Raw genomic sequence first — 22,372 nt, forward strand, 5'->3', positions numbered from 1 at the left:
CTCTGCCAGCCTCCGACTGGGAAGGCTGAATCGACTCCGCTATACGTGCCGCAGCTGCTAAATTCTGAATCGGAGTTCGATATACCTGCGGGGGCGGGAAGAACTGACGTCGACTGGATTCGGGAACCCGTTGTCGCGCACGCTCGTCGAGTGCTCGCTGGAGGTTCTCCAGTCGAGTGCGCTCGGCCAAGTTTGCCAGGCGCCCGTCCTCCAAGGCACGAGCCTCGGGGGTTTCTCCAACGATAGGAGTGTGCAGTGCATCCATGTTCCGGCGGTGAAGTTCTTCTCTCTACAGCGACGTGAGAGGCTCGGGAAGATACTCCTCATGGAGACGCGACGGGTCGCCTCCACCCACACCTCCGTCGATGCGGGGAAAACCGGGAGGACTGGGTGGTCCATCGACCATCAGAACCTCCGCCGCCGGATCGCTGTTGTCGCACTCAGATGCGGTCTCTGCGGAGCCAGTCGAACAGGCCGTAGAGGGATTCGTCGGGCTCGATTACCGTGACTTGAGGGGTGGCCGACTGACGTGCCACCGCGTGCCTCACCCACCGCTGAAGTCTCGACCACCCGGAGCGCTTGCGCCGGCGGGAAACGGGGAGGGAGGACAACACAGGAGCCGACCGGTAAGGGGTCGACGGTTGCCGCAGGAGAACGCCACGGACGCACGCGCTAAAGTGCATTGCCCCGCGAGCAGGGAGCGCGTCCACGTCGAGCGGAGCCTCCTGGAGCCAAGCAGAGTCATCGACGATGAACGTGAGCGCGCCGAGACGGATCTCGCGGCCCTCCACCGAAACTCCACCGAAAACCATGATGATTCGGGTCGGAAAAGGTCGCAACTCCTCCAACAAACGCTAAAACACCTGCCCCAAGGTGGGCGCCAATTGTCGTGGTTCTAAGTCTGACAGTAGTGTAGGGGGGTAAGTATGGAGAGGCAAGATCTTAGCTATGGAGAAGTTGTAAGCACGCAGGGTTTACGAGTTCAGGCCCTTCTCGGAGGAAGTAATAGCCCTACGTCTCGGAGCCCGGAGGCGGTCGACTGGATTATGTGAGTATGAATTACAGAGGTGCGAACCCCTGTCCCGGAGGAGGGGGTGGCTTATATAGAGTGCGCCAGGACCCCGGCCAGCCCACGTTACAAAGGGTCCAATGTACATTAAGGCAGGGCGTTACTGGTAATGCTAGTAATAAAGTGCTATGATGACCATAAAAGCTACTTAATGACTGACCGTTAGCGTGCGGGGTGACTTTAGGTCTCCTGGTCGTCGAGTGGTTGGATCTTGGTCGAGTGATTGCTTCTTGGTCGAGTGTCTTCGGGTCTGTCGAGTGGAACACCTCCAAGTCGATTGAAAGGTGATTTCTTCTAGAGATGTCCTTGGGTAGGGCAGTTAGGACAGGTCCATGACCCTACCCTAGGTACATAGCTTCATCACCTCCCCTCTCACTCGAACTCTCTATACCGATGGATTATATGCTCACCGTGTCAGCGTATAGCTGCGTATATTATTTAGTTGACCAGTCAACCAGTCCACATGCTGCCTTGTCAGCTCGTGTTCTCTATCTTCGTGTGATAGCCCATGTGGCAGTGGGTGAAAATAAGTAAACTAGAGGCCCATCTGACATGCGGTGAAGTAAACAAAGTTGATACCACTCGGAGTAGCACCCCGCACGCTAGTAAATTGAGGGCACATTGAGGACACACTTCTTCCGTGTGAAGGACGCACTCGCGCACAATTCACCACTTCGCGGCGGCATGCACAGAAGGACGCACTCGCGCACAATTCACCACTTCGCGGCGGCATGCACAGAAGGACGCACTCGCGCACACCCAGCAAGCCAGCACACGTGTACACCGGCGTCGCCGCCGGTTAAGATGGACGGCGAGGCAGCCAACAAGCGAAGGCGGCTCGATCCAAAAACGCATCCGGCGAGCCTGGACTTCATCAGCAGCCTCCCCGGCGACATGCTGCTCGTCATCATCGGCCTCCTCCCCACCAAATCTGCCGTGCGGACCGCCCTGCTCTCCCGGCAGTGGCGCCCCCTCTGGCGTCATGTCCCCCTCAACCTCATCATCGACAGCTCCCTCTATGATGGGGATTGCAAACGCATGGCCGCAGTCTCCAAGATCTTTTCATCGCACCCTGGGCCAGCCAGATGCCTTGACATCCGCATGTTCAGTACCAACTGCAAGGTCCAAGCCAAGTTCGATGAGTGGTTCTTATCCCCCGCCCTAGATCAGCTCGAGGAGCTCAGCTTTGAAGCTGAACGATGTTGCTCTCTGCCGCCGTCCGCGCTCCGCCTCACGCCAATGCCGCGCCGCGCCAGCTTCAGCTCCTGCTATCTTCCCTAGATTAATGTCGCGCCCGCCCTTCTTCTCCCTCAACTCAAGCAGCTCGACCTCTTCGACATTGGCATCTCTAAGCAGGCTATGGAGCACCTGCTCCGTAGCTGTACTGCACTCGAGTACCTTCGTCTTGAGCAGATCCATGGGTTCATTAGCCTCCACATCGCCTCGACGAATCTCCGATGGATTTTTGTGTCTTGCTGGCCCCACAACAAGACATCAATTGGGAAGAGATCACTCCAGCTATTCCACATTATGGTCATTGAGAATGCGCCTTTCCTTGAGAGATTGCTTGTATCTGATCTAGAAGGTCCAACAAAAATGAGGGTCATTGACGCGGCAAAATTGACAGCGTTGGTGTACTCGTCTGCCAAATTCTCCGAACTCTTTATTGGATCCGTAATCGTTCAGGTACAGCACTCATCTTCTTCTCCGTGTTCTTGAAATTCACATTTTTAAATTTCTTCTTGATGTATTTACGACCGTCTTCTAGAAAATGATTCCCACGAGCTTGACCCTGTCTATGCGCACAGTGTTGGCAATAAAATCCATCGGCCCCAATCTGGATCAAGTTGTTGGATTCCTTGCATGATTTCCGTGCACGGAGAAGCTACTCATCGAGGTGAAACTTCTTTCCTATTAGTAGACGGTAATCACAACGTAGCTCAATTTTTTCGCAATTTTCCCAAATTACGATGACAAGTGTAGTGTTCAAAATTGCATCTACGCACTGCACCGAAAGAAATGTTTTTAGTATTTTTTTCTCACGTGATCACCTGCATTGTTTTTTGTTGTACTACTATAGTAGCCTAGGCTAGTCATAGTGGAAAGTAACTTAGACGAGTAACTCTATGGTTACCCTAAGAGCAAGTACTACCTCCGTCCTGGTTTACTCTTCCTATTTTGGAGTATCAAAATTTGACCGTAGATTTAACTGACAAAATGTTAATGCATGTCACTAAAAATTATATTGTTGGATTCGTATTTGAACATAATTTCAAATGGTATAATTTTTTGTGACATGCATTGGCATTTTCTTAGGTAAATCTATGGTCAAAATTTTACACTAAATACGAGGTAGTACAAAAGTGGGCTATAACGACCCTCCACTATATAGGCCAAAACACGTGCCAAATTCACTTGTGATGCATTTGGCATCAATGCGCCTCCATTGCTCACCTAGTGCCCCAATCTGGATCACCTACTTTGCTTCGGTGCCAAATTAACTCTCGCAATGAAAAAATACTTGCGTGGCAGAGAGAGAGAGAGAGAGAGAGGACTGAGGCAATAAAAAAACACTTGTTTGGGAGAGTGAGAGGCTGGTGTAGTTGGTTTGATTGATTTGTTTATACATGTGGGTCTGTGTGCACAGCGGTGCCAACTCTCTTATATCGCGAGAGCGGTGCCAAAATCTTTTGATTTGACATTGATGCGTATTATGTGGCATAATTTTGAGAAATATGCTATCGGACACATAGTGGAAGGCAACAAATGCCCAAGCTCTTCACGTGCTCCTAGGTAAATGAGAGAAAAGGGAAAGAGAGAGAGAGAGTGAAAAAATATCACTAGCCAGCCAACCCTATCATATGAGCGAATGATATTGGTACCTCTTGATGACACGACAATCTTATACACCCAGCTGCTCTAATATGTTCTCTTATTTTGCAGATAAAAAAAGACCCAAAAGTGAAAAATGTGCTGCACTATAACAATCTCATCGAATGCCTTGATCTCCATATTAGAGAAATTGATTTGATCGACTATCGAGGCAGCACATCTAAAATTAAATTGGCCAGGTTCTTTGTTCTGGAGGCAAGTGTGCTCAAGGTAATGAGGTTTCGCGTTCTCTGGCGCAACAATGAATGGCGTACTGATCACCGCAAGCGTCTAAGCCTAAATGACAAAGTCTCCGTAGAAGCTGAATTTGTTTTTCAAACATCAAGTGGCCAGAGACTCGAAAATTTATTTGCCCATTAGTGACTTGTCAGGGTGGTGGATTTTAGTTTGTACGATAATACTGCATCCACCTAAAGTAATGAAAGTTCTTACGTAAACTTCCTAGTAATTCCCTCTTTGTAGTGCAACATTACTCCTAACATTTGTAATATCGGTTTGAAACTTGTAATATTGCCGTGTCCTATTCCTGCGTTTTCAAAATCCTGCGAATCAAAGAGATCCTGAGTTGGTGATGATGTTGTGCCTGCCATCTTTCACCAATAGCCGTCGGATCTAGATCTGACGCATACAAACCAAACTTCTCCAGTTTTGCAAAAAGATGCCCGCACTTGTTCCCTATTTACAAACAACTCCTTGTCTCCCACAATCAGCCTTATCTCCTCCCCACCACATCTAGAAGGCCATGGAAAAATCTGGCGCGATGGCCGCTGCCAGCGCCGTCCACCCCCAATACTGGTGTTCCGTGCAATGCACGGGCATCTACGCACGGGAAATTATGTCGAACACGGCTAGTTGTAAGCAGGCTAGCTCTACAGCCATGACGATAGTGACTGCAGACGGTGAGGCTGACTATGGTATGCCGAACATGGCGCCTATACTCAGGTGTCATCTCCGGCGTAGGGTCTTGTTGTTGGGTTTCGTAGTAATTTCAAAAAATTTCCTACGCACACGCAGGATCATGTGATGCATAGCAACGAGAGGGGAGAGTGTTGTCTACGTACCCAACGCAGACTGACTGCGGAAGCGATGACACGACGTAGAGGAAGTAGTCGTACGTCTTCACGATCCAACCGATCAAGCACCGAAACTACGGCACCTCCGAGTTCGAGCACACGTTCAGCTCGATGATGATCCCCGGACTCCGATCCAGCAAAGTGTCGGGGAAGAGTTTCGTCAGCACGACGGCGTGGTGACGATCTTGATGATCTACAGCAGCAGGGCTTCGCCTAAACTCCGCTACAGTATTATTGAGGAATATGGTGGCAAGGGGCACCGCACACGGCTAAGGAATAGATCACGTGGATCAACTTGTGTGTCTAGAGGTGCCCCCTGCCTCCGTATATAAAGGAGCCAAGGGGGAGGGGTGCGGCCAGCCCTATGGAGGCGCAGGAGGAGTCCTACTCCTACCGGGAGTAGGACTCCCCCCCCCCCAATCCTATTCCAAATAGGATTCCCAAGGGGGAAGAGAGAGAGAGAGAGGTGGCCGGCCACCTCTCCTAGTCCTAGTTGGACTAGGGGAGGGGGGGAGGCACGCATCCCACCATGGGCAGCCCCTTTCACCTTTCCACTAAAGCCCAATAAGGCCCATATGGCTCCCGGGGGGTTCCGGTAACCTCCCGGTAATCCGGTAAAATCCCGATTTCACCCGGAACACTTCCGATATCCAAACATAGGCTTCCAATATATCAATCTTTACGTCTCGACCATTTCGAGACTCCTCGTCATGTCCGTGATCACATCCGGGACTCCGAACAACCTTCGGTACATCAAAATGCATAAACTCATAATATCACTGTCATCGTAACCTTAAGCGTGCGGACCCTACGGGTTCGAGAACAATGTAGACATGACTGAGACACGTCTCCGGTCAATAACCTATAGCGGGACCTGGATGCCCATATTGGCTCCTACATATTCTACGAAGATCTTTATCGGTCAGACCGCATAACAACATACGTTGTTCCCTTTGTCATTGGTATGTTACTTGCCCAAGATTCGATCGTCGGTATCCAATACCTAGTTCAATCTCGTTACTGGCAAGTCTCTTTACTCGTTCTGTAATACATCATCTCGCAACTAACTCATTAGTTGCAATGCTTGCAAGGCTTATGTGATGTGCATTACCGAGAGGGCCCAGAGATACCTCTCGGACAATCGGAGTAACAAAACCTAATCTCGAAATACGCCAACCCAACATGTACCATTGGAGACACCTGTAGTACTCCTTTATAATCACCCAGTTACGTTGTGACGTTTGGTAGTACCCAAAGTGTTCCTCCGGTAAACGGGAGTTGCATAATCTCATAGTTATAGGAACATGTATAAGTCATGAAGAAAGCAATAGCAACATACTAAACGATCGGGTGCTAAGCTAATGGAATGGGTCATGTGTTTCAGATCATTCAACTAATGATGTGACCTCGTTAATCAAATAACAACTCATTGTTCATGGTTAGGAAACATAACCATCTTTGATTACCGAGCTAGTGAAGTAGAGGCATACTAGTGACACTTTGTTTGTCTATGTATTCACACATGTATTATGTTTTTGGTTAATACAATTCTCGCATGAATAATAAACATTTATCATGATTATAAGGAAATAAATAATAACTTTATTATTGTCTCTAGGGCATATTTCCTTCAGTCTCCCACTTGCACTAGAGTCAATAATCTAGATTACACTGTAATGATTCTAACACCCATGGAGCCTTGGTGCTGATCATGTTTTGCTCGTGGAAGAGGCTTAGTCAACGGGTCTGCAACATTCAGATCCGTATGTATCTTGCAAATCTCTATGTCTCCCACCTGGACTAGATCCCGGATGGAGTTGAAGCGTCTCTTGATGTGCTTGGTCCTTTTGTGAAATCTGGATTCCTTTGCCAAGGCAATTGCACCAGTATTGTCACAAAAGATTTTCATTGGACCCGATGCACTAGGTATGACACCTAGATCGGATATGAACTCCTTCATCCATACTCCTTCGTTCGCTGCTTCCGAAGCAGCTATGTACTCCGCTTCTCATGTAGATCCCGCTACGACACTTTGTTTAGAACTGCACCAACTGACAGCTCCACCGTTTAATGTAAACACGTATCCGGTTTGCGATTTAGAATCGTCCGGATCAGTGTCAAAGCTTGCATCAACGTAACCTTTTACGGTGAGCTCTTTGTCACCTCCATATACGAGAAACATATCCTTAGTCCTTTTCAGGTATTTCAGGATGTTCTTGACCGCTGTCCAGTGATCCACTCCTGGATTACTTTGGTACCTCCCTGCTAAACTTATAGCAAGGCACACATCAGGTCTGGTACACAGCATTGCATACATGATAGATCCTATGGCTGATGCATAGGGAACATCTTTCATATTCTCTCTATCTTCTGCAGTGGTCGGGCATTGAGTCTTACTCAATTTCACACCTTGTAACACAGGCAAGAATCCTTTCTTTGCTTGATCCATTTTGAACTTCTTCAGAATTTTGTCAAGGTATGTGCTTTGTGAAAGTCCAATTAAGCGTCTTGATCTATCTCTATAGATCTTTATTCCTAATATGTAAGCAGCTTCACTGAGGTCTTTCATTGAAAAACTCTTATTCAAGTATCCCTTTATGCTATCCAGAAATTCTATATCATTTCCAATCAGCAATATGTCATCCACATATAATATCAGAAATGCTACAGAGCTCCCACTCACTTTCTTGTAAATACAGGCTTCACCAAAAGTCTGTATAAAACCAAATGCTTTGATCACACTATCAAAATGTTTATTCCAACTCCGAGAGGCTTGCACCAGTCCATAAATGGATCGCTGGAGTTTGCACACTTTGTTAGCTCCCTTTGGATCGACAAAACCTTCCGGTTGCATCATATACAACTCTTCTTCCAGAAATCCATTCAGGAATGCAGTTTTGACATCCATCTGCCAAATTTCATAATCATAAAATGCGGCAATTGCTAACATGATTCGGACAGACTTAAGCATCGCTACGGGTGAGAAGGTCTCATCGTAGTCAACCCCTTGAACTTGTCGAAAACCTTTCGCGACAAGTCGAGCTTTGTAGACAGTAACATTACCATCAGCGTCAGTCTTGTTCTTGAAGATCCATTTATTCTCAATTGCTTGCCGATCATCGGGCAAGTTAACCAAAGTCCATACTTTGTTCTCATACATGGATCCCATCTCAGATTTCATGGCTTCAAGCCACTTTGCGGAATCTGGGCTCACCATCGCTTCTTCATAGTTCGTAGGTTCATCATGATCTAGTAGCATGACTTCCAGAACAGGATTACCGTACCACTCTGGTGCGGATCTTACTCTGGTTGATCTACGAGGTTCAGTAGTATCTTGATCTGAAGTTTCATGATCATTATCATTGGCTTCCTCACTAACTGGTGTAGGTGTCACTGAAACAGTTTTCTGTGATGTACTACTTTCCAGTAAGGGAGCAGGTACAGTTACCTCATCAAGTTCTACTTTCCTCCCACTCACTTCTTTCGAGAGAAACTCCTTCTCTAGAAAGGATCCATTCTTAGCAACGAATGTCTTGCCTTCGGATCTGTGATAGAAGGTGTACCCAACAGTCTCCTTTGGGTATCCTATGAAGACACATTTCTCCGATTTGGGTTCGAGCTTATCAGGTTGAAGCTTTTTCACATAAGCATCGCAGCCCCAAACTTTAAGAAACGACAACTTTGGTTTCTTGCCAAACCACAGTTCATAAGGCGTCGTCTCAACGGATTTTGATGGTGCCCTATTTAACGTGAATGCGGCCGTCTCTAGAGCGTATCCCCAAAACGATAGTGGTAAATCAGTAAGAGACATCATAGATCGCACCATATCCAGTAAAGTACGATTACGACGTTCGGACACACCATTACGCTGTGGTGTTCCGGGTGGCGTGAGTTGCGAAACTATTCCACAATTTTTCAAATGTACACCAAACTCGTAACTCAACTATTCTCCTCCACGATCAGATCGTAGAAACTTTATTTTCTTGTTACGATGATTTTCAACTTCACTCTGAAATTCTTTGAACTTTTCAAATGTTTCAGACTTATGTTTCATTAAGTAGATATACCCATATCTGCTTAAATCATCTGTGAAGGTGAGAAAATAACGATATCCGCCACGAGCCTCAATATTCATCGGACCACATACATCGGTATGTATGATTTCCAACAAATCTGTTGCTCTCTCCATAGTACCGAAGAACGGTGTTTTAGTCATCTTGCCCATGAGGCACGGTTTGCAAGTACCAAGTGATTCATAATCAAGTGGTTCCAAAAGTCCATCAGTATGGAGTTTCTTCATGCGCTTTACACCGATATGACCTAAACAACAGTGCCACAAATAAGTTGCACTTTCATTATCAACTCTGCATCTTTTGGCTTCAACATTATGAATATGTGTATTACTACTATCAAGATTTAATAAGAATAGACCACTCTTCAAGGGTGCATGACCATAAAAGATATTACTCATATAAATAGAACAACCATTATTCTCTGATTTAAATGAATAACCGTCTTGCATTAAACAAGATCCAGATATAATGTTCATGCTCAACGCTGGCACCAAATAACAATTATTTAGGTCTAATATTAATCCCGAAGGTAGATGTAGAGGTAGCGTGCCGACCGCGATCACATCGACTTTGGAACCGTTTCCCACGCGCATCGTCACCTCGTCCTTTGCGAGTGCCCGCTTATTCCGTAGTCCCTGTTTCGAGTTGCAAATATTAGCAACAGCACCAGTATCAAATACCCAGGTGCTACTGCAAGCTCTAGTAAGGTACACATCAATAACATGTATATCACATATACCTTTGTTCACCTTGCCATCCTTCTTATCCGCCAAATACTTGGGGCAGTTCCGCTTCCAGTGACCAGTCTGCTTGCAGTAGAAGCACTCAGTTTCAGGCTTAGGTCCAGACTTGGGTTTCTTCTCTTGAGCAACAACTTGCTTGCCATTCTTCTTGAAGTTCCCCTTTTTCTTCCCTTTGCCCTTTTTCTTGAAACTAGTGGTCTTGTTAACCATCAACACTTGATGCTCCTTCTTGATTTCTACCTCCGCAGCTTTCAGCATTGCGAAGAGCTCGGGAATAGTCTTGTTCATCCCTTGCATATAATAGTTCATCACGAAGCTCTTGTAGCTTGGTGGCAGTGATTGGAGAATTCTGTCAATGACGCAATCATCCGGAAGATTAACTCCCAATTGAATCAAGTGATTATTATACCCAGACATTTTGAGTATATGCTCACTGACAGAACTGTTCTCCTCCATCTTGCAGCTATAGAACTTATTGGAGACTTCATATCTCTCAATCCGGGCATTCACTTGAAATATTAACTTCAACTCCTGGAACATCTCATATGCTCCATGACGTTCAAAACATCGTTGAAGTCCCGATTCTAAGCCGTAAAGCATGGCACACTGAACTATCGAGTAGTCATCAGCTTTGCTCTGCCAGACGTTCATAACATCCGGCGTTGCCCCTGCAGCAGGCCTGGCACCCAGCGGTGCTTCCAGGACGTAATTCTTCTGTGCAGCAATGAGGATAATCCTCAAGTTACGGACCCAGTCCGTGTAATTGCTACCATCATCTTTCAACTTTTCTTTCTCAAGGAATGCATTAAAATTCAACGGAACAATAGCACGAGCCATCTATCTACAATCAACATAAACAAGCAAGATACTATCAGGTACTAAGTTCATGATAAATTTAAGTTCAATTAATCATATTACTTAAGAACTCCCACTTAGATAGACATCCCTCTAATCCTCTAAGTGATTACGCGATCCAAATCAACTAAACCATAACCGATCATCACGTGAGATGGAGTAGTTTTCAATGGTGAACATCGTTATGTTGATCATATCTACTATATGATTCACGCTCGACCTTTCGGTCTCCGTGTTCCAAGGCCATATCTGCATATGCTAGGCTCGTCAAGTTTAACCTGAGTATTCTGCGTGTGCAAAACTAGCTTGCACCCGTTGTAGATGGACGTAGAGCTTATCACACCCGATCATCACGTGGTGTCTGGGCACGACGAACTTTGGCAACGGTGCATACTCAGTGAGAACACTTCTTGATAATTTAGTGAGAGATCATCTTATAATGCTACCGTCAATCAAAGCAAGATAAGATGCATAAAAGGATAAACATCACATGCAATCAATATAAGTGATATGATATGGCCATCATCATCTTGTGCTTGTGATCTCCATCTCCGAAGCACCGTCGTGATCACCATCCTCACTGGCGTGACACCTTGATCTCCAACGTAGCATCGTTGTCGTCTCGCCAAGCTTATGCTTCCACGACTATCACTACCGCTTAGTAATAAAGTAAAGCATTACATCGCGATTGCATTGCATACAATAAAGCGACAACCATATGGCTCCTGCCAGTTGCCGATAACTCGGTTACAAAACATGATCATCTCATACAATAAAATTTAGCATCATGCCTTGACCATATCACATCACAACATGCCCTGCAAAAACAAGTTAGACGTCCTCTACTTTGTTGTTGCAAGTTTTACGTGGCTGCTACGGGCTTAAGCAAGAACCAATCTCACCTACGCATCAAAACCACAACGATAGTTTGTCAAATAGACTCCGTTTTAACCTTCGCAAGGACCGGGCGTAGCCATACTTGGTTCAACTAAAGTTGGAGAGACAGTCGCCCGCAAGCCACCTATGTGCAAAGCACGTCGGGGGAACCGGTCTCGCATAAGCGTACGCGTAATGTTGGTCCGGGTCGTCTCGTCTAACAATGCCGCCGAACCAAAGTATGACATGCTGGTAGGTAGTATGACTTATATCGCCCACAACTCACTTGTGTTCTACTCGTGCATATAACATCAACATAAATAACCTAGGCTCGGATGCCACTGTTGGGTTTTGTAGTAATTTCAAAAAAATTCCTATGCACATGCAAGATCATGTGATGCATAGCAACGAGAGGGGAGAGTGTTGTCTACGTACCCAACGCAGACCGACTGCGGAAGCGATGACACGACGTAGAGGAAGTAGTCGTACGTCTTCACGATCCAACCGATCAAGCACCGAAACTACGGCACCTCCGAGTTCGAGCACACGTTCAGCTCGATGACGATCCCCGGACTCCGATTCGGCAAAGTGTCGGGGAAGAGTTTCGTCAGCACGCCGGCGTGGTGATGATCTTGATGATCTACAGCAGCAGGGCTTCGCCTAAACTCCGCTACAGTATTATTAAGGAATATGGTGGCAAGGGGCACCGCACACGGCTAAGGAATAGATCACGTGGATCAACTTGTGTGTCTAGAGGTGCCCCCTGCCTCCGTATATAAAGGAGCCAAGGGGGAGGGGTGCGGCCAGCCCTATGGAGGCGCAGGAGGAGTCCTACTCCTACCGGGAGTAGGACTCCCCCCCAATCATATTCCAAATAGGATTCCCAAGGGGGAAAGAGAGAGAGAGGTGGCCGGCCACCTCTCCTAGTCCTAGTTGGACTAGGGGAGGGGGGAGGCGCGCAGCCCACCATGGGCAGCCCCTTTCACCTTTCCACTAAAGCCCAATAAGGCCCATATGGCTCCCGGGGGGTTCCGGTAACCTCCCGGTAATCCGGTAAAATCCCGATTTCACCCGGAACACTTCCGATATCCAAACATAGGCTTCCAATATATCAATCTTTACGTCTCGACCATTTCGAGACTCCTCGTCATGTCCGTGATCACATCCGGGACTCCAAACAACCTTCGGTACATCAAAATGCATAAACTCATAATATCACTGTCATCGTAACCTTAAGCGTGCGAACCCTACGGGTTCGAGAACAATGTAGACATGACTGAGACACGTCTCCGGTCAATAACCAATAGCGGGACCTGGATGCCCATATTGGCTCCTACATATTCTACGAAGATCTTTATCGGTCAGACCGCATAACAACATACGTTGTTCCCTTTGTCATCGGTATGTTACTTGCGCGAGATTCGATCGTCGGTATCCAATACCTAGTTCAATCTCGTTACTGGCAAGTCTCTTTACTCGTTCTGTAATACATCATCTCGCAACTAACTCATTAGTTGCAATGCTTGCAAGGCTTATGTGATGTGCATTACCGAGAGGGCCCAGAGATACCTCTCCGACAATCGGAGTGACAAAACCTAATCTCGAAATACGCCAACCCAACATGTACCATTGGAGACACCTGTAGTACTCCTTTATAATCACCCAGTTAGATAGACATCCCTCTAATCCTCTAAGTGATTACGTGATCCAAATCAACTAAACCATGTCCGATCATCACGTGAGATGGAGTAGTTTCATTGGTGAACATCTTTATGTTGATCATATCTACTATATGATTCACGCTCGACCTTTCGGTCTCCGTGTTCCGAGGCCATATATGTATATGCTTGGCTCGTCAAGTTTAACCTGAGTATTCCGCGTGTGCAACTGTTTTGCACCCGTTGTATTTGAACGTAGAGCCTATCACACCCGATCATCACGTGGTGTCTCAGCACGAAGAACTTTCGCAACGGTGCATACTCAGGGAGAACACTACTTGATAATTTAGTGGGAGATCATCTTATAATGCTACCGTCAATCAAAGCAAGATAAGATGCATAAAAGATAAACATCACATGCAATCAATATAAGTGATATGATATGGCCATCATCATCTTGTGCTTGTGATCTCCATCTCCGAAGCACCGTCATGATCACCATCGTCACCGGCGCGACACCTTGATCTCCATCGTAGCATCGTTGTCGTCTCGCCAAGCTTGTGCTTCCACGACTATCGCTACCGCTTAGTGATAAAGTAAAGCATTACATCGTGATTGCATTGCATACAATAAAGCGACAACCATATGGATCCTGCCAGTTGTCGATAACTCGGTTACAAAACATGATCATCTCATACAATAAAATCAGCATCATGTCTTGACCATATCACATCACAACATGCCCTGCAAAAACAAGTTAGACATCCTCTACTTTGTTGTTGCAAGTTTTTATGTGGCTGCTACGGGCTTAAGCAAGAACCAACCTTACCTACGCATCAAAACCACAACGATAGTTTGTCAAGTTGGTGTTGTTTTAACCTTCGCAAGGACCGGGCGTAGCCACACTCAGTTCAACTAAAGTTGGAGAAACTGTCACCCACAAGCCACCTCTGTGCAAAGCACGTCGGGAGAACCGGTCTCGCGTAAGCGTACGCGTAATGTCGGTCTGGGCCGCTTCATCCAACAATACCGCCAAACCAAAGTATGACATGCTGGTAAGCAGCATGACTTATATCGCCCACAACTCACTTGTGTTCTACTCGTGCATATAACATCAACATATAAAACCTAGGCTCGGATGCCACTGATGGGTTTCGTAGTAATTTCAAAAAAATTCCTACGCACACGCAAGATCATGGTGATGCATAGCAATGAGAGGGGGAGTATGATCTACATACCTAGTAGATCGACAACGGAATCGTTTGGTTGATGTAGTCGTACGTCTCCATGATCCGACCGATCAAGCACCGAAACTACGGCACCTCCGAGTTCTAGCACACGTTCAGCTCGATGACGATCCCCGGACTCCGATCCAGCAAAGTGTTGGGGAAGAGTTCCGTCAGCACGACGGCGTGGTGATGATCTTGATGTACTACTGCTGCAGGGCTTCGCCTAAGCACCGCTACAATATTATCAAGGACTATGGTGTCTGGGGGCGCCGCACACGGCTAAGGAATAGATCACGTGGATCAACTTGTGTGTCTCTGGGGTGCCCCTGCCTCCGTATATAAAGGACTAAAGGGAGGGAGGCGGCCGACCAAGGAGGGCGCGCCAGGAGAGTCCTACTCCCTCTGGGAGCAGGATCCCCCCCCCCCAATCCTAGTTGGAATAGGATTCGCGGAGGGGGGAAAAGAGAGAGAGGGGCCGGCCCCCTCTCCTTGTCCTATTCGGACCAAGGGAGGGGAGGGGCGCGCAGCCCATGTAGGGCTGCCTCTTCTCTTTTCCACTAAGGCCCATCATGGCCCATTTAGCTCCCGGGGGGTTCCGGTAACCTCCCGGTACTCCGGTAAAATCCCGATTTCACCCGGAACACTTCCGGTATCCAAACATAGGCTTCCAATATATCAATCTTTATGTCTCGACCATTTCGAGACTCCTCGTCATGTCCGTAATCACATCCGGGACTCAGAACAAACTTCGGTACATCAAAATGTATAAACTCATAATATAACTGTCATCGTAACCTTAAGCGTGCGGACCCTACGGGTTCGAGAACAATGTAGACATGACCGAGACATGTCTCCAGTCAATAACCAATAGCGGGACCTGGATGCCCATATTGGCTCCTACATATTCTACGAAGATCTTTATCGGTCAGACCGCATAACAACATACGTTGTTCCCTTTGTCATCGGTATGTTACTTGCCCGAGATTCGATCATCGGTATTCCAAATACCTAGTTCAATCTCGTTACCGGCAAGTCTCTTTACTCGTTCTGTAATACATCATCCCGCAACTAACTCATTAGTTGCAATGCTTGCAAGGCTTAAGTGATGTGCATTACCGAGAGGGCCCAGAGATACCTCTCCGACAATCGGAGTGACAAAACCTAATCTCGAAATACGCCAACCCAACATGTACCTTTGGAGACACCTGTAGTACTCCTTTATAATCACCCAGTTACGTTGTGACGTTTGGTAGTACCCAAAGTGTTCCTCCGGTAAACAGGAGTTGCATAATCTCACAGTTATAGGAACATGTATAAGTCATGAAGAAAGCAATAGCAACATACTAAATGATCGGGTGCTAAGCTAATGGAATGGGTCATGTCAATCAGATCATTCAACTAATGATGTGACCTCGTTAATCAAATAACAACTCATTGTTCATGGTTAGGAAACATAACCATCTTTGATTACCGAGCTAGTCAAGTAGAGGCATACTAGTGACACTTTGTTTGTCTATGTATTCACACATGTATTATGTTTCTGGTTAATACAATTCTAGCATGAATAATAAACATTTATCATGATTATAAGGAAATAAATAATAACTTTATTATTGCCTCTAGGGCATATTTCCTTCACTTGTCACTTCACTGTGAGGAGCAGGACGTAATAATTTGACCAACGGGTAGTACAGTGCTACTAGTACATTGGTAGTACTACTACTAGTACTAGCACCACCGTCTGGATTTAGTAGTACTACCACGTCCATCTGGATTTAGTATTTGACTAGCAATATCTAGTAATGCATGTCACAAAAAATGTACTACTCCCTCTGTTAATAAATACATGGTGTATTGTTTATTCCTATCGGCGAGAGAACTTAATGTCTTTTTGCTAATTAATAGGATTACATGCAATGAACTAACCACCGCATGTGATGTTTGGTAGTCTCAAGTCATTGAACGCATGCACGGCCCACATCTCTCATTGGTTGATATGTCACAAAATAAGAAATGAGGAGGGAGTTAATGTACCGTGCCTAAGTGTTTTGGGATTACACAACGTTTTTGGTTACATGCATTAACATTTTATTAGTTAAATCAAAGGTCAAAACTTGGCGCAAAATGCAAAGGGGACCAATAAACCAGTAAACATCAAAGTTCTCTCGTTTGGCCCCAACTAGAGGTTCGGTGAGATGACTATACTGCACCGGCACGGAGGGGGACGCGGCTTCATTGAGTTACTGCACCTGCCTTTGGTTGTATGACACGTGGGCCCAACAGGTGGCTAGACCGCCTGTCATACAGCCAAAGGCAGGTGCAGTAGAGGGCCGAGGAGTAGATGGCCAACACGCACGTGAATTCAACGCAGTCTGCACTTCTCATATAAAGGCTCCTCGCCGTCCAATCTACGAAATCCTACGCACCTACGCACCCTAACCAAGGGCAAGAGTGATCACTCCAATCGCAAGATCAGTTGACTTGAAGCTAGACCCATGGAGGCGATGAGCGCGAGCATCAGCCAGCTATGCCAGATGGTCCATGACGCCAGCCTGCGGCTCAACGCCAAGGAACGTCTCTAGGTCGTGCTTGAGGCCGCCAGGGTGAGAGGCCACTTGGACAACAGCTTCGTCTCCTTGTTCGACAAGGTCCTCGTCGACTTCCTCGACAAGTTCATCATCATCAAGAAGCTCGCGGACGACCTTGACGTACGCCTCCAGCCGATGCGTCTAGGCTCTGCGATGCCCGCCACCCTCAACGGCCTCTATGGTGACAACCTCTTCGACGCACTGGTGGCCCTGCTACTGCCCGCCGTCGCACTGGAGAATGTCCACCTCGAGGTCGTGCTTGCCGCACAGCGCTGCCCGCAGCAAGACACCGTCGACATAATCACCCACGTCTACGCGCAAATCATCCACAAGGACTACTACGTGCCAGAGGAGGACGATAGGTCGCTGGCCTTCTTGACCCGCAGGGGAACCTTGGACGGCATTGTTCAGAAGCACGTTGAGCTCGCCACCAACGTCGCTGCTCCTCACACGTCGGTTGGTGACCCGGCGCACTAGGGCGTGAGGATGTCGTTGATGGATCCGTATGTATCTTTATCTTTCCGTCAAATCCATGTAGTAGTATATGGTACTACTAGTAATTATCTTACCTTTCGCATCAACTTCATAATTTTTGTACGCACTCCATGCATGAACCGCGCCAGAACCTAACTTCTCATTACTCTAGGGAAAATCGTTATTTCTATCTATCGGTCGCGCCATGGAGCGGAACCAAATTGTACAAGTTACAAGTTCAAAAGGAAAAGCTTGTCATGTTCGCGTCGCACCCCGCTGCCCACACGGTTGGTCCGGCACACCGCTCAAGGGGGAATGCGTGTTGTGTTGCATTTTCACTTACAAGTGGGACCGCAGTTGAGCAAACCGACTATCGGCAAACCCCCACCCGCCCAGCGCGCGATGGCTGAGAAAACAAGAGGGAGAATAGATGGTTGTAGCACGGACTCCAAGAAAATTGGTGTCGGATGAGACTCGTGTGGGTGGCGTGTGCTGTACTGCTAGACGTGAATGCTAGTTATGGCCCATGCCACCCCACTATATCGAGCCTATGGGCCTGTTTGGATCCGTAAGTTAGAGTTAGTTTTAGTTAGTTGGGGCTCAAATAACCCAAAAGTATCCAAACTTGATGGGTTAGTTTGGGTTAGTTGGATCTAACCCACCCAAAAAACTAGCCCACACTAGAGGAGCTTATTTGGGTTAGTTCTCCTGGGCCCACTAGAAAAAATAGTAAAATAAGTTACCCCTCCCATCCAAACAGGGTCCAAAGTATTCAAATGATTGAGAAAGAATATTTATTATCAATCTAACCCTACCATCCAAATAGCTCTTTGGTTAGAGTTAGTTCAGGGTTAGAATCTAACTCTAACTTCCAATTGAGTTAGAGTATCCAAACAGGGCCTATATCGAGGTGCTGGTTACGTACAACAAATTTCTTGGAGTCCATACTCAGCCCTCCTCTATCTCTCTTTTTAGCCAGCCAGCAGACGCGCGGAGCCCATCGTCTGTTTCCTCACATGCGGTCCCACATGTTAGTGAAAACGCAAGAGGCCCCACTGAACCTATACATCTTTCACCTCGACGTGCTGGTGATGAAAAACAAATCCAATAAAGATCTTCGGTGGCCGCTTTTGGAGTTACTCAAGAGTAGTAAGATTCTATTTACAGTTTAACCCAAGATGCACATCACGTCGCTTCAACTAGCACTCCATTTTCTTGCATGACATGACCTGGATGCTGGATGTCCCACGTGTCAGCAAAAGGAGGCAGACCGGAGGAGTAGGAAACACGACAAGCCCTGTGCGTACATCATACTACGTACAAGCCCACCTCACGCAGTCACGCTGTCACCATATTTCTCGGCCTCCGTGCGACACCTAACTATTGGTTGGCTCTATGTGATATGGCAACTTCATACTACTACAGATGCTGGCTATACTACTACGGCACTAACACTCCAAGAAGTGAGTCGAAAACCAATTATAAATTGAGTTTATGACATGCATATGCAAATGTACCATTCATTACATACAAAAAGTCATCAACACACATTGACAACGAGGATACATGTTGGATAATAGATTAGTTTCAACAAAACATTCTAGTAAGGAGAAAGCTAAATTCCTAGCTTCTGGAATTTCACAACAGATCCGAACGTTGTGGATCTCGTCCATTCTCGACCGGACGTCGCTGGCGATCTTTGCGCTTTCCCTAACCACTGTAATCCCGCACGATTGGTTGACTTTCGTATTAATTGGGTCATGACTGGCAGGCTCTCCTGACGGAATCGCACATGAGGCCCAACTGTCCACTACTTTTTTTTCTCTTGAAAATCTAGGACGAGGCCCAACTGTCCCTACTTTTTTTCTCTTGAAAATCTGGGTGCAAAAATATAAATGCTAGGCGTGGGACTCGAACTAAGCACCTGTTGTGTTTATACCCATCACCCTTGCCATTCCACCAACTGCTACTCGTTGTCTAAAAAAAGGTAACAAAGTATTTGAACCCTTTTTCTACTATATGAGCAAAAAATGCATATTTTTCGAGTTTGTTTCTTGGATTTCTCTGATAAGTCACGTTCAATCATCACAATATCTAGTTTCATGATGACTTTTTTACCAACTCATCTCGAGTTGATCACACCATGGTGATTTTCGCATTGGGGGGGGTGATGAAACATCCATGGTAACTTTTTGTGTGAATAGCATGATAACTCACACATCGCAGACCTGATAACTCATATACCCGGTCCTGGTAACTTTGGCGACGGGGGGTGTGTTGGGAGGGGGGCATTGATGAAATATTTCCCCAGTAAATTTTGTGTGAATAGCATGGTAACTCACACATCGCAGACCTGATAACTTATGTACCCCAATCCTGATAACTTTGACATGTGGGGGGAGGGGAGGGTTGATGAAATATTCTCCCGATAACTTTTGTGTGAATAGCATGGTAACTCACACATTGCAGACATGATAACTTTGGCATTTGTGGTGGTGGTGGTGGGGGGGGGGGGTTGATGAAATATTTCCCCGGTAACTTTTGTGTGAATAGCATGGTAACTCACACATCATAAACCTGATAACTTATGTACCCTAGTCCTGATAACTTTAGCAACGGGGGTGGGGATGGGGGTTGTTGATACGTCTCCAACGTATCTATAATTTTTGATTGCTCCATACTATTATATTATCTGTTTTGGATGTTAATGGGCTTTATTTTACACTTTTATATTATTTTTGGGACTAACCTATTAACCGGAGGCCCAGCCCAAATTGCTGTTTTTTTTTGCCTATTTCAGTGTTTCGTAGAAAAGGAATATCAAACGGAGTCCAAACGGAATGAAACCTCCGGGAGCGTGATTTTTGGAACAAACGTGATCCAGAGGACTTGGAGTGGACGTCAAGCAATCAACGAGGCGGCCACGAGGCAGGGGGAGCGCCTACCCCCCTGGGCGCTCCCTCCACCCTCGTGGGCCCCTCGTGGCTCCACCGACCTACTTCTTCCTCCTATATATATCTACGTACCCCGCAAACATCCAGGAGCACCAAGAAACCCTATTTCCACCGCCGCAACCTTCTATACCCAAGAGATACCATCTTGGGGCCTTTTCCGGAGCTCCGTCGGAGGGGGCATTGATCACGGAGGGCCTCTACATCAACTCCATGGCCCCTTCGATGATGTGTGAGTAGTTTACCTCAGACCTTCGAGTCCATAGCTAGTAGCTAGATGGCTTCTTCTCTCTCTTTGGATCTCAATACAAAGTTCTCCTTGATTCTCTTAGAGATCTATTCGATGTAATCTTCTTTTACGGTGTGTTTGTCGAGATCCGATGAATTGTGGGTTTATGATCAAGTTTATCTATGAACAATATTTGAATCTTCTCTGAATTCTTTTATGTATGATTGGTTATCTTTGCAAGTCTCTTCGAATTATCAGTTTGGTTTGGCCTACTAGATTGATCTTTCTTGCAATGTGAGAAGTGCTTAGCTTTGGGTTCAATCTTGCGGTGCTCGATCCCAGTGACAGAAAGGGAAACGACACGTATTGTATTGTTTCCATCGAGGATAAAAAAGATGGGGTTTACATCATATTGCATGAGTTTACCCTCTACATCATGTCATCTTGCTTAAGGCATTACTCCGTTCTTATGAACTTAATACTCTAGATGCATGTTGGATAGCGGTCGATGTGTGGAGTAATAGTAGTAGATGCAGGCAGGAGTCGGTCTACTTGTCACGGACGTGATGCCTATATACATGATGATACCTAGATATTCTCATAATTATTCGCTTTTCTATCAATTGCTCGACAGTAATTTGTTCATCCACCGTAATACTTATGCTATCTTGAGAGAAGCCACTAGTGAAACCTATGGATCCCGGGTCTATTTTCCATCATACAAGTTTCCAATCTATTTTAGTTTGCAATCTTTACTTTCAATCTATATCATGAAAATACCAAAAATATTTATCTTATTATTATTATCTCCATCAGATCTCACTCTTGCAAGTGGTCGTGCAGGGATTGACAACCCCTTTATTGCGTTGGTTGCGAGGTTCTTATTTGTTTGTGTAGGTACGAGGTGACTCGCGCGTGGTCTCCTACTAGATTGATACCTTGGTTCTCAAAAGCTGAGGGAACTACTTACGCTGCTTTGCTGCATCATCCTTTTCTCTTCAAGGGAAAACCAACGCAGTGCTCAAGAGGTAGCAGTTGTTTAAACATAATGATAATTTCTTTGCAAATAACATAATGTTTTTAAGCCCCGAAGACATGATAACTTATGTACACCCCCACGGTAAATTCAGTAAATAGCACGGTAATTTACGGACCATTGACATGTTAACGTCACGCACAAAACACCGTGATAACTTGTTCAAACTCGAAGCAAAAAAGCATGACACATACACACGTGAACATGCTTCATAAAACCACCTATCCTAAAGAAACCTAAAAAGAAGAAGTCATAGAGGAGTCCCTCTATACATTTGCACGTATAGCACATCATCGTCGATGCAGTGATTTTTTTTCAAAAGAATACCTTTCTGTTGTCTTATGACGGTAGTAAGAAAGAGTTTAAAAGATCTTTGTTTTTAACTAATGAACAACAATATAGGCTGGTGTGATGGTACCTGGTCTGGGTACTTGGGCTTGTCCTTTCCACCCTGACACAGGTTCAAATTGTAGGCCATTTTTTCTTAGTTGGGTTTTACTTATTGTGCAATAAATCGGTCGGGTAAAGAACGGGAGCAGCGGGTGGACCGTTGTATAGCCATCGAGGGGATCGTTCGGATCTATTACTAACAAGCGATCAGTCGATCCCAAGATAACATCTGTGTA

Source organism: Triticum urartu, chromosome 4A (genome assembly GCF_056163025.1).
Source record: "Triticum urartu cultivar PI428250 chromosome 4A, HENAU_Tu73, whole genome shotgun sequence".
Lineage (NCBI taxonomy): Eukaryota > Viridiplantae > Streptophyta > Magnoliopsida > Poales > Poaceae > Triticum > Triticum urartu.